The sequence below is a fragment of the Eptatretus burgeri genome, chromosome 1, assembly GCF_056783735.1.
Source record: "Eptatretus burgeri isolate ZD-2024b chromosome 1, Ebu_testis_v1, whole genome shotgun sequence".
NCBI classification, from domain to species: domain Eukaryota; kingdom Metazoa; phylum Chordata; class Myxini; order Myxiniformes; family Myxinidae; genus Eptatretus; species Eptatretus burgeri.
Window position 1 is genome coordinate 36,240,626 of NC_140961.1, and position 12,599 is coordinate 36,253,224.

The following is a 12,599-nucleotide window of genomic DNA, read 5'->3' on the forward strand; positions in this document are numbered from 1 at the left end:
CTCACGTATCCACGTTCTCCTCCTCAGCCCCTCACTCATCCTCAACATTACAAGGAATTACAAGGAAATTATGCACAGGAGGAGGCCGGCCATTCGGCCCATCATTCCTGCGCAACACCAATCCCAGATTTAATAAATCCGTCAATACCCCTTCCCTTCATACGAGGCCTTTTGGCTGCGACACTGGTTCTCATTTTGCCAACCTCAGAAGGATGACAGGCTGAGTCAACCCTCTGGTGTTAATTCAGTGGGATCAGGGCTTGAACTCAGGATCTCGGATCCCAAGCCACCACCCTTACCGCAAAGCCAACACCAGGTTAACACCTTCATTGTCACCTTCACCTTCACCATCATGCTGACCACAATCCTTGCCTGCATTTTTCCCACCTTTTGCTCATTAATGAATCAAAGCTCCATTGTCGGCCTAGGCAAACCTTTGTAGAACTCTCTGATGAATGTGGTACTCCCCATTTACCCCTTTCATGTTCCTTCAAGCCCCTCATTATTAATTTCTAATTCCCTCCTTCCACTCCATTTCCTCCTAACACTCACCCCCTCTCTCCTAAATCACTCCATGCTCTCCCTTCCATTTCATCATCCTCTTTCTACTCCACTCCCTTCAATCCCCCAATGCTTCTCTATTCATCCTCACCCCCTCCCTTGCACCTCACCCCTCCCTTCCACCTCGCTCCATCCTTCCACCTCGCTCCATCCTTCCACCTCGCTCCATCCTTCCAACTCGCTCCATCCTTCCACCTCACCCCTCCCTTCTACCTCACCCCTCCCTTCTACCTCACCCCTCCCTTCTACCTCACCCCTCCCTTCCACCTCGCTCCCTCCCTTCCACCTTGCTCTGCCTTCCACCTCACCCCCTCCCTTCCACCTTGCTCCCCCTTCCACTTCATCCCTCTCTTACACCTTGTTCCCCCTTCCACTTCACCCCTCTCTTCCACCTTGCTCCCCTTCTACTTCACCCCTCTCTTCCACCTTGCTCCCCCTTCCACTTCACCCCTCTCTTCCACCTTGCTCCCCCTTCCACTTCACCCCTCTCTTCCACCTTGCTCCCCCTTCCACTTCACCCCTCTCTTCCACCTTGCGCCCGCTTCCACTTCACCCGTCCCTTTCACCTCGCTCCCCCTTCCACCTCACAACATCCCTTCCACCTCTGCTCCTCTCTTCCGCTTCACCTCCTCCCTTCCACCTCACCCCCTCCCTTCGAGCTCGCTACCCCTTCCACCTCACCCCTCCCTTCCACCTCGCTACCCCTCCCACCTCACCCCTCCCTTCCACCTCACCCCTTCCCTTCCACCTCACCCCTTCCCTTCCACCTCACCCCTTCCCTTCCACCTCACCCCTTCCCTTCCACCTCGCTACCCCTTCCACCTCACCCCCTCCCTTCCACCTCACCCCCTCCCTTCCACCTCACCCCTCCCTTCCACCTCACCCCTTCCCTTCCACCTCGCTACCCCTTCCACCTCACCCCATCCCTTTCCCCTCACCCCTCCCTTCCACCTCACCCCTCCCTTCCACCTCACCCCTCCCTTCCACCTCACCCCTTCCCTTCCACCTCGCTACCCCTTCCACCTCACCCCCATCCCTTTCCCCTCACCCCCTCCCTTCCACCTCACCCCTCTCTTCCACCTCACCCCCTCCCTTCCACCTCACCTCCCTCCCTTCCACCTCGCTCCCCCTTCTACTATCCTTCTTCACCCCACTATCCACCCTACCTTACCCCTCCTTCCACTTCTCTACCTTCCATCACCTCCTTCCTCTCTGACACCTCAACAGTCGAGCTAAGCGAAACTGGGTGATTATTCGGTAACGTCGTGTTTTCTTGTCCACGTGTTTATAGTGCTAATTTGTCGGAGTAAAATAGTTCTGACAAATTTATTTTTGACTGGAGAACAATAAAATACAATTTTAACATTGAAACAGCAGCAGACTGCCACACAGATATCATAATAATTATTTCTCACACAACTTAAGTCACCTGTGTGGGTCAAAATGGCATGTCCCAGACGTTTACCATAAAAATGTATCTGTACATATGACGCAGAAATGGTCTGCACAGCGCATCAAAACGTTTCCTGCCGTCCACATATGGTTAACACTTAACGGCTCTGGCACAACAACAATGTTTACATTAAAAAAATTAATTTCAATTCAAATTTCTGTCTTAAAAATTGCTGTCCCGCGTTTTCCGGTCATCTACGTCACGCTGCTCCAGCCCGCCAAATGGAAATCAAGGGAAGCCACGTGTGTGACCACGTGGTACCTAAGCGTTCAAGGCAGCGCCATTTTTGTTTACAGGAGGCTGTGCAGGCAAAAGGTCAGAGTGGGCTTTCATCAATTTGCTGCGTTCTTCTTCAGTTCAGGTTTTGTACACGTTTTTTGTCATCTACGAACATCTCAAGTATTGAACAAAATAACTTTGGTTCCGTAATTTCAACATGTAAACGATATATTTAGCTGTCATACATGCACTGGAACTGCTACACGGTGGTTCAAAATAGTGTATAAGCCTAAATTCGCCTTTGACACACTTAGCGCGTCATCTACGTCACGGTCATCTACGTCACATATTTGTGTGACGGAGATGACGTGTTTGTTACGTAGATGAGTTTTGTATGATGAAGTCGCTCTTTACACTTGGAAAATGCGATATTAAATATTCCTGGAATTCTGTAGCAGCCGTACGAACATACCTCTATAAATAGTAAATATATTAATACAATTTTAGTAACACAAGACTAAAGGTATTTATCGTATGGATTGATTTGATCAAAGTAAATTCATTTTCCTTTTTGACTATTATATACGTGCCTTTCATTTTCAGGAATGGCGCTCTCCGCCGCAGAAAGGGCTAAGCGATGTACAGGGAAAGGAAGAAGATGGATGGGGAATCAAAAGAAGCTTTTCTGCAGAATTATGTCCCTGTGGCAGATCGTACTCAAAGAGAACAGCGACAAATAAGGAGAGGCTGGCGAAAAAAACAGAAGACCCTGCTTATGTCCAGAAAGGCGTTCACTGAGACACAGGAACAGTTATAGAACCCGCTCCCACCCCTGAAGCTGGACCTGCAGGAAGACATAATAATCGGCCCCGACAGCATGGTCAGGGAAGAAGAGGAGTGCGGTCGAGAGCATTTCGTAATATAGCTCACTTGAAATATAAATTTGCAAAGGAGAGTAGAAAGGTAGAGTGTTCAGGCCCTGTCACACCTTGACGATTTAGCCAACGTGCCTGACGTATGCAAAATTGGGCTAAAACGCCGGCACACGTCGAATACGTTTTGGGTAAGTTTGTATACATTAAGAGCACGCTGAAAAACACTGCCATATGTCGTAGTACGCTGGCTTTCATCGTTGTACTTTGCGGTTGTCCTCAAATTTTAGCATGCTTGAAATTTTACGACGTATGCCAGTGTATGACTCACACGTTCCGCTACGCTGGCCATAAGTTGTAGGCACGTTATGCGATCGTTGACACACGTCGACACACGTTACTTGTAAGTTACTCATAAGTCGAAACACGTCGAGGTAATGATTAGCGTACCCGAAACTTATTTATAACCTATGAGTAACGTGCTTTGAAGCTATGTGTAATGTACTTCCAACACATATTGACGTATGTAGACGTATTTGATTGACGTCTTCCGGACGACCACAGAACTTACTGAACGTGTTTCTAATTTACAGCTACCGTATAATGGCGTATTGGCAGCGTAAAAAAAAAAACAATGATTTCTGATATTTCGCCACGTGCCGTTACGTCACGTCCGATTGCCTCTTCAGTTTGCTCATGTCTTATTCTTAGTTCCTCCTCTGTCAATATTTTCTGTTTGAGGATATTGTCACGTCGACGTTGAAACTTAAAAGCAAATGTCCAAATAGATTTTAAAATTCGTGATTAACTTAAAAAAAACAACAACAACAACTTCAGATATTTCGTCACGTGCCTTCACGGAGCCAAGGAGAAAAAAAAAGTGCCTTGACTGAGAAAATAAGTTTCGGGTATGCTAAAGATTACCTTGACGTGTTTTGACTTATGAGTAACTTACAAGGAACTTGTGTCAACGATCGCATATCGTGCCTACAACTTATTCCCAGCGTAGCGGAACGTGTGAGCCATACGGCGAGTACGTCGTAAAATTTTCAGCATGCTTGAAATTTCACGACGTACTAAACGTACCACGAAATATGACAGTGTACTTCATCGTTTTTCAGCGTGCTCTTAACGTATACACAACTTACCCATGCCGTATTCGACGTGTGCCAGCGTTTTAGACACATTTTTCATAGGTCAGCATACGCTGGCTAAATCATCAATGTGTGACTGCGTGGTTGACACTTCCAATTTTCAGGCGGTTATGATTTAAATCGGCGTGCGGCAGGTTTTTAACAGGCTACGCCACGAGTTCATCAGCGATACGTGCAGCGCGCTATGCCTAAGTTAAACTATCGTTGGGCATAGGTTGTGAACGCCAACAACAGGCAAAGCATTCGTTAGTATAAGTTAACTATAAGACAACGAAGCGTTCTGTGCCCGTTACTAATATGTTATGCATACAGACCAACACGTTATGAATACGACCAAAACTTTAAAAAATAACATCAAAATTTCAGCGTACGCCAACGTTTTACATACATTTTTATACGTTGCCATTGCTAGCTAAATCGTCAAGGTGTGACAGCGCCTTTACAGGAAAAGGTACATCCGAGAAAAAGCCAGAAAATCTAATCTGAGTAATTCTCCACCCACTCAAACCGCGAAACAGTTGAGAGGCGTCGAAAATCGGGAATAACCGTTTTTTTCTGGCCAATGAGGGAGGATCGGATCTTGTACGAGTACGACAAGATGGTGACACTCATCCCCGAGCCAAGCAGTGTGGGAAGTCGCCATGTGCAGATAGAGAGGCTCTACTGGGAAGCTATATGCGATCAATTAGACCTCTGAAAATGTTTCATTAAACGGCTCTTGATGATGTTTTCTCTCACTAGTACACGTGGTAATAAAATATATATACAAATGGCTCCCTGATCTTTGTTTGTCTATATGATTGCATAATAATCGTCATCTACGTCACGGCATGTCATCTACGTCACAGCCGATATTTCAATAAATATATTAATTACTAGTGGTTTATATCTAACAAGGTGAAGTCAGAAGAAACAAGTCATACGCCTTTAACTCGGTGAAGGTCAATCTCTGATGATCCTTTGTAATATCACAGTCATGATTGAAAGCTTTCATTTTAATGTGCTATCAGGCCAATAGCAGTGGTGCCTATTCAGTGTGGCTGTAGAAACCAATCTTAAATGAATAGGATCAATTTTTACTTTGCATTTCCTTTAATGAAACATACTGTATGTAATCATTTGCCTGTGATTTAATCTCAAAGTAGATAATTAGTTTGCATATTGGAACCCGAGAAGACCTACTTCTCTGTTGTGACGTAGATGACATTGCCACAAACCACTTCGTGAGAAAAGTGTAAAAAATCAAAAACGTTTATTAATTAAATGTGTTCCTTGATGCAGGCACAACAACTAACCCCTAATTTTGCTAACGCAACCCCAAATTACCGAAAACTTCATGGTTTGTAAAGCAGCATTGGCTTTTATGAAAACTCGCCGTTACCAAATATTGACCCAACTATAAACTCCCTCCCTCATACCACACTCTCACCCCTCCCCCGACCCCCGACTCCAATTGATTGAATGAGTCTCCATGTCTGTCTCGCTCGACCTACGATCATTGGCGTTGCCTCGACGACCATTTAGCCATTCTTGCCTTCGTGATGTTTCGGTGGGCATCGTTACAGGGAATCCCATCTTCACACCGCGTGAAGCTAAAGTCAATATTCGGATTTCATCCACGGTACCGACACAACAGCCTGCCATTTTCTAAAGGCACCCTTTGATCTTTAACGTCCATTTTTTGTAAATGCAAACACAAGGGAATAGAGATGGCATCTCCTCCCAAAGGATGTCAGTTAATGGAACAGAAGAAAGAAATTTCAAATCTTCCAACTTTTACTTTTCATTTACTGACATTTCCTCTGTAAATGAGCAGCAAAGTTTGTAATCCAAAGCACCCTGTGCATCATAATCAGTAACTGCCCTTTGTGCTTGTCTTGTGTTCTGTGAATAAACGTCTAAAAGAGCAAAGTGGTGATGAACTGGTCCTTTAAGGGAGTCAAATCGAACAACGATCTTCTGGAATCGAACCAGAATAGTGAAACTTATCCTTCAATGTCCCCTGTTGTTCGATCTTCACGTCATGGTACACTATTCTTTTTACTTTCCAGTCGAGCTAAATTATCTTTTTCTCATTTACAAATCTCCTTTGGGCTTCATGCTGTTAGTCCACCGATTGTATACACTCCGATTCATCGATTAGTGTGAACTCGATGAACAGATAACTCTCATGGATGGGTGTATGCAATGTTACTCAGTCGGCCATTTTGTGTGAATGCCTTATTGTTCGATAAACAGCCATCCTCCTCCTGGGTTCCATAAATCATAACCAGTTTAGGATTAACCACTAACCCTTTCTTATGCAAACCACATTTCTAAGTTGGCCTCCAAAGCAAGTCGACGATTGGGCATCTTCCATCCTGCAAAGAACTTCCTTGGCACACCTGTATTCCTATCTACCTACAAGGCTTTCATCCGCAGCTTTATGGAGTACTGCTTTCCCCTCTGGGCTGTCACACCTGCCTCGCATCTTGCTCAGCTTGACGCCGTGGAAACCAAGACCTTCAAGATCATTGGAGTCTCCCGCGATGAAGTCAAGTAGATGGTCCTATCACTTCCACATCACAGACAGGTCGGTGGTCTCTGTCTTCTCCCAGCTCCTTTCTGGTCTTGCACCCTCTGCTCTCTCCATGCTTTGTCCCTCCCATGTTTCTGCAGGGCACATGGGGTCCAACATCACTCCCCTTCTGGAGAAACTACATAAATCCAGGATTACTGCTCCCCTCTACTTATTCATTCCTCTTTTTTCCCCCTGCCTGTGGAAACAAGTCCTACATTCTTTTCAACCTCATTCTTTCCTACAGAACTTCAAGACAGCTGTTCACCACCATCTCAGATGGTCGTGGAGAACCCCCATCCAAAACCATGATCTTTTATACCTTTGTTAACCCCTTCCCCTCTCACACCCCAAACCCAACTCCTTCCAAATTTCCAGTTTTTCCTTCTGAGAATTTGCTTCTGTATCCATTTTGTCCACCACATGCATCCTCCCCTCGCCCTCATTCCTTCCCCACATCCCTTCTTTGTCCAAGTCGCCCTCTATTTTGTCCTTCAACCCTGCTGTTGGTGTATCCCCCCTCTTTCTGCCATTCCTTTTGTTCTGTTTCATCCTGAACTGTTCAGTGTTCAAGCTCTTCCACGAGCCTCAACTTTGTTTTAAGAACAGGCCTCCAAGGGGCTTGAAACTCCATTATGCATTCGTCTGAATAGTCTGTTTGGGAAGGCAGTCACACACATTTGAAAATCGATCACTTATAGTGCTGAACCCTCGATTGATGGTATACGAGTTTCTGGTCGTCGTCATTGCCCTCGGAAGGATGCTTGGTCATTGGCTTTACCTGGCGGATCTGATCTCCTATGCAGTAGGAGGTGAAAGCTACAAACAAGTAGATTTATTATTTATAATCTCCATTGACTGCCTCGTAGAGAACTTTAATGAGCAAGACAGTGACACGAGAGGAAACAATGGAGAGGAATACATCACGTGCATCATGACAATGGGATACGTTGGACAAATTAACACTCTGGAGGATATAAACCCGAGGTCTCAGCATCACGAAGCAATGGCTCAGATACTCATTATCAAACGGGAAATCCAGAAAATGTTTTGGACTTAGGAGGGATAAATAGGTTTGGAATTTCTAAATGAAACAAAATTTATTTCACATTAATTATCTGCCTCCATGCAGAATAAGGTGAAAATAATCATTGTGTCAGGTATGGCCACACATACTGTACATGATATATACATGATGACATTGGTGTTCCAACAATTGCTTATAGGGAAAAGTGGAAAGAGATTCATTGCATAAGTCGTTAACTATGAAAAGCAACACAATTGCCCCCAGCTTACTGGCAACTCTAGTTCCAATTTTGGCTTGGTTTACTGCTTGTGTGTTTATACTAGCGGGGTGTGCATACACATTGTAAGCAATAATGAACCATGCTCCCCCATTTTCTTGGGTCGCTGACCTGCATTTTTTTTTCATTTATTTATTTTCATTATTTTATATGCCTGGTGTTGGCTTAATGGTTAGGGTGGTGGACTTGGGATCCGAGGATCCTGAATTCAAATCCCCCTTGGCTGTTGAATTAATACCAGGTGGGGTTGACTCTGCCTGTCATCCTTCTGAGGTCAGCAAAATGAGTGCCAGCTTGCTGGTATCCTGTGTCGGAGTGGGGACCTGTCCAGGATTGTGCCCAATAGCCACGGAGAATGCTTAGGCAGCACCAACGCTCTGCACAGAGCATGGTCCCAATGGATGGATGGATTTATTTGTATTTTCATTTACAGATGCTTTCCAAAGGTTCTATGATATTTTTCCCCCAGTGTATCGGCATCAATGTCCGTCAGCATGTAAAATTACCATGCTTACCTATTGTCTTGGGTCGCTCACCTGCATTTTTTTCATTTATTTTCATTTATTTTTTTCATTTATTTACATTTTCATTTACAGATGCTTTCTGACAGTTCTGTGACTTTTTCCGGTGTATCGGCTTTGATGTCCATCGGCAAGCAAAATTTCAGCGTTCTACGTCAGCCGCAAGGTACCAAACATCAATATATCAATATCAGTCAGTGAGTTAGTGGTTGGAAAGAGAGAGAAAGAGAAAGAGAAAGAGAAAGAGAAAGAGAAAGAGAAAGAGAAAGAGAAAGAGAAAGAGAAAGAGAAAGAGAAAGAGAAAGAGAAAGAGAAAGAGAAAGAGAAAGAGAAAGAGAAAGAGAAAGAGAAAGAGAAAGAGAAAGAGAGAGAGAGAGAGACGGGGAGAGAGAGAGAGAGAGACGGGGAGAGAGAGAGAGAGAGAGAGAGATAGAGAGACAGAGAGACAGAGAGACAGAGAGACAGAGAGACAGAGAGACAGAGAGAGATTTGATTTGATTTTTATTTTTTTTTTAAATATACGGATCTGGAAACCATTTGCATACAAACATACAGATGTCCCAAAAGTCAGTTATCCCATTAAGTACATGTGAGACAGGTCCCTTCCTTTTGTCTCATGGGAGAATCAAAGGCATGCGTTGCAATTTCATTTTAGGTAGGTTATATGTTCAAACCACATATCCTGCAACACCACATCTAGCGGACCATCCAGCCTGCTACTGAGCAAGCGCTTCGCTCGCTCAACCCGAAAACCCGCCCAGGAAGGGCATGCCGTGGACACCTGTTCAATCGAGGCGGACGGTTACGTGTGCTTCACCGAAACCCCGCCCAGGAAGGGCATACCGTGGAACCCTGTCCAATCAAGGCGGACAGTGAGTGTGCTTCACGGAGCTCCGCCTCGTACGAAGGCTCTTTTGTTCCCTTTCATGGGTATTTAAGAGAGGGGCACGTCTGAAGAAAAAGGAGAAGTGCGAGAGCTGTGTGGATCCAACGAGAATGAGAGGAGACTTCGTCACCTGCCCGACATCATCGCCACCGCCAAGAATACAAGTCGGTTGCGCGCCGTCTCCCTGGCGTTCCACGGTCCCGTCCGTGACCCTGATTTATGCCCGGGGACTCTGTCTGTCTGTTCCATGCGGGTTCCTCCACGGGCACGAGCCCCCGAGCCGGACCACCAATGACAGGTGCCACACCACGGAGCACCCCCTCCCTTCAGCATGCAGGTACCCCGCCGAACTGCGACACCCAGTTCGTCTTTCCTTCTCCGGCTGCGGGGGTCTTCAATAAAGCATCTGTGTGTGTGTCTGAGTGTGTTCGGCCCGTCTTTAAGTCGAACTGTATAAGTGTTTTTATTTGATCATTGTAAATATTTCTTGTATATTCGCGATGAGTCTTGCCCTGTGTCTTTTCTTTATTGTAAATAAATTATTATTAGAAATGTTCCCAGTTCGTTTTCGTCTTTTCCTTCTTCTGCAGAAGAAGGGAGATTAGAAAGAATGGAAAATCTCTGAAGAACGAACCAGACTGCTCACAGCCACCGTGAAAACTCCTCTCCACCGAACTCTCCGCTGAGGATGGCGTCGTAACTTTTATGGACCTCCCTCAGCGGGGAGGGGCCTTGGTGAAACTGACGTCACTGTTCGCCCCGATTGGACGGGGCTTCCATGGGTCTGCCATTTCTGGGCAGGGTTTCGGCCATACCGTGAAGCCCGCCCACTCCACACGTGCGGACTCACCCAAAAAGGTACTTCACCAAGATTTTGCCTCGAAACAGCGAGTCGCCGGTTGGGCGGGTGAAGCGCTTGTTCAGTGGTATTGTCAGTTTGTTTGTTGGATGGTCTTCGATGGTTTGTTGGATGGTCTTAGATGGTAAAGATTTAATAACCCAACTAAAAGAAGTCACAACGCACGTTTTGATTCTCCCACTAGACAAAAGGAAAGGGATCTGACTACACATATACTTAACGGGATAACTGACTTTTGGGACCTGTATGTTGAATGCAAATGGTTTCCAGATCCGTAACAATATATATTATATATATCCATGGTATAAGCTTACTAACCTATTCTTGCAACACACATTGCATGAGATCTATTAGTCCCAGATGACTGCAGATAGGATAACCGGCTTAACACTTGAAGATGCAGAGCATGCTGGTGAGACTGCAGCAGAATGGCGATATTCGACTTCCACAGAGACTTTAAAACAAAGCAAACCGAGGCTCAAGCACCCTTGCATGTGTGCGATGGTAAGGCTAACTTGTAATATGTTATTTTAGGCACGCGTGTGCCGTGGCTGGACGCTTCATGCGACTTGTTTGCATTCCGTGGAACACTATTTTTATCTCCTGCAGGCGCAGAGCACAACACCAGGTGTGTTTGAGCTCCACTTACCAGGCCGAGGTTTTCCATCCGGAGTTCTTTCCAAACTAAGTGAAATCCTTGGGTTTGCAAGTTCAGAACTTTGCTCATTGACGTGCACACACAGTTACACCTGGAGCATCAAAGTGCCAGAAACGGCAAGAAATCGATGGCGAATACGATTGAAGAGTTTTCGTGCGATGGTGCGTAAAGGTTGTCGTCGGAGCTGGAGCTGGATCATGCACGCAGTGGTTGGAGAGAGTGGTTGGAGAGCGATCCAAGCAGGAAAATGGAAGGTGCGAGGAAAAATGGTCGTTTGGCCCGTCGCACCCGTGCTGTGACGTAATCGACGACGGTTACGACTCGCGAAAGTAAAACAGATTACAGAGAGGAGTTGTCATCGAGCAGACAAGGCAATGTGGGATTTGTCCAAAGTATAAATGAGTTATACCAGCTGTCAGTCCAAAGTAGTGATGTTACCAATCTGTCTGGGTAGGAAACTTGTCGGATTGTAGACGAAGAAATCAGACTGTGGAGTCTGACACCGAGATAACAAACCCATACCTGCCAACCATTTTTGAAGGAAAAGTGGAAGGCTGGTGTCGCACGCGTCCCTAGGGGGGTCCGGGGGCATGCCCTCCCCCCGGGAAATTTTCAAAAAAAATGAAGCAAAATGGTGCAATCTCCTGCATTTTGAGACCACAGTTAGCTGAGGGGGAGTGAGGGCAGTGCATGGAGAGTGAGGAGAAAACATGGAATTCAACATATTTTTAGAGTGAAAAAGAGAAAACTTAACATGGTTGATCGACTCACCAATCTTTATTTTTCAACGACATCATGATCTTCAGTCACGTTTCCATAAATTACTCACTGTCAAAACTCCACATGTATGTGCCCATACATGTACACAAGAGTTTACATAAACTCGCTGATACATCTTTACGAATGAAATGACTGGCCACAAAACTACTTATTTTTTTCAAATAACAATTTCCAAATGCGGTATGTCTGACTAATAAAATCGGTATGTGTTGGGAGCTATAGAAAATCGGTAGGCAACCGCGCGAATCGGTAGGGTTGGAAGGTACGCAAACCGACACTCACAAACAACACCAGCTTTCAACCGTTCCGTTTGGTAGAAATAGCTCAAATCTTCAATCGAAAAATTAAAAATGTTCCTTTTCTTTATTTATTTTTTTTCAAATATTCTCATGTCACCTTGATGGCACAAATGGTGACTTTCAATTTCAAAACACAAAGCCACGATGAATCATGTTCTAGTTATCTGTCGTTTACACCTGGTACATGTCTGTGAGAGGATAATTAAACATATTAGAGACATGAAAGAGGCCATATATTTATAACTAGCATATACAACCCTTCGCTTCTCTGATGGGAATATTAAGGTGGTGGGGGTAGAAAGAAGGACAGGAGGGAAGGGAGGAAGAGGTGAGGGAGGGGAGGGAGAGAGGAAGAAGGGTCGGAGAGAGGCAGAGGGGTGGGAGATAGAGGGATGGGGGTGGGAGGGAGAGTGGTGAGAAAGAGAGATAGGGAGAGGGGTGGGAGAGGGAGGGATGGGGTGGGAGAGAGAGGGATG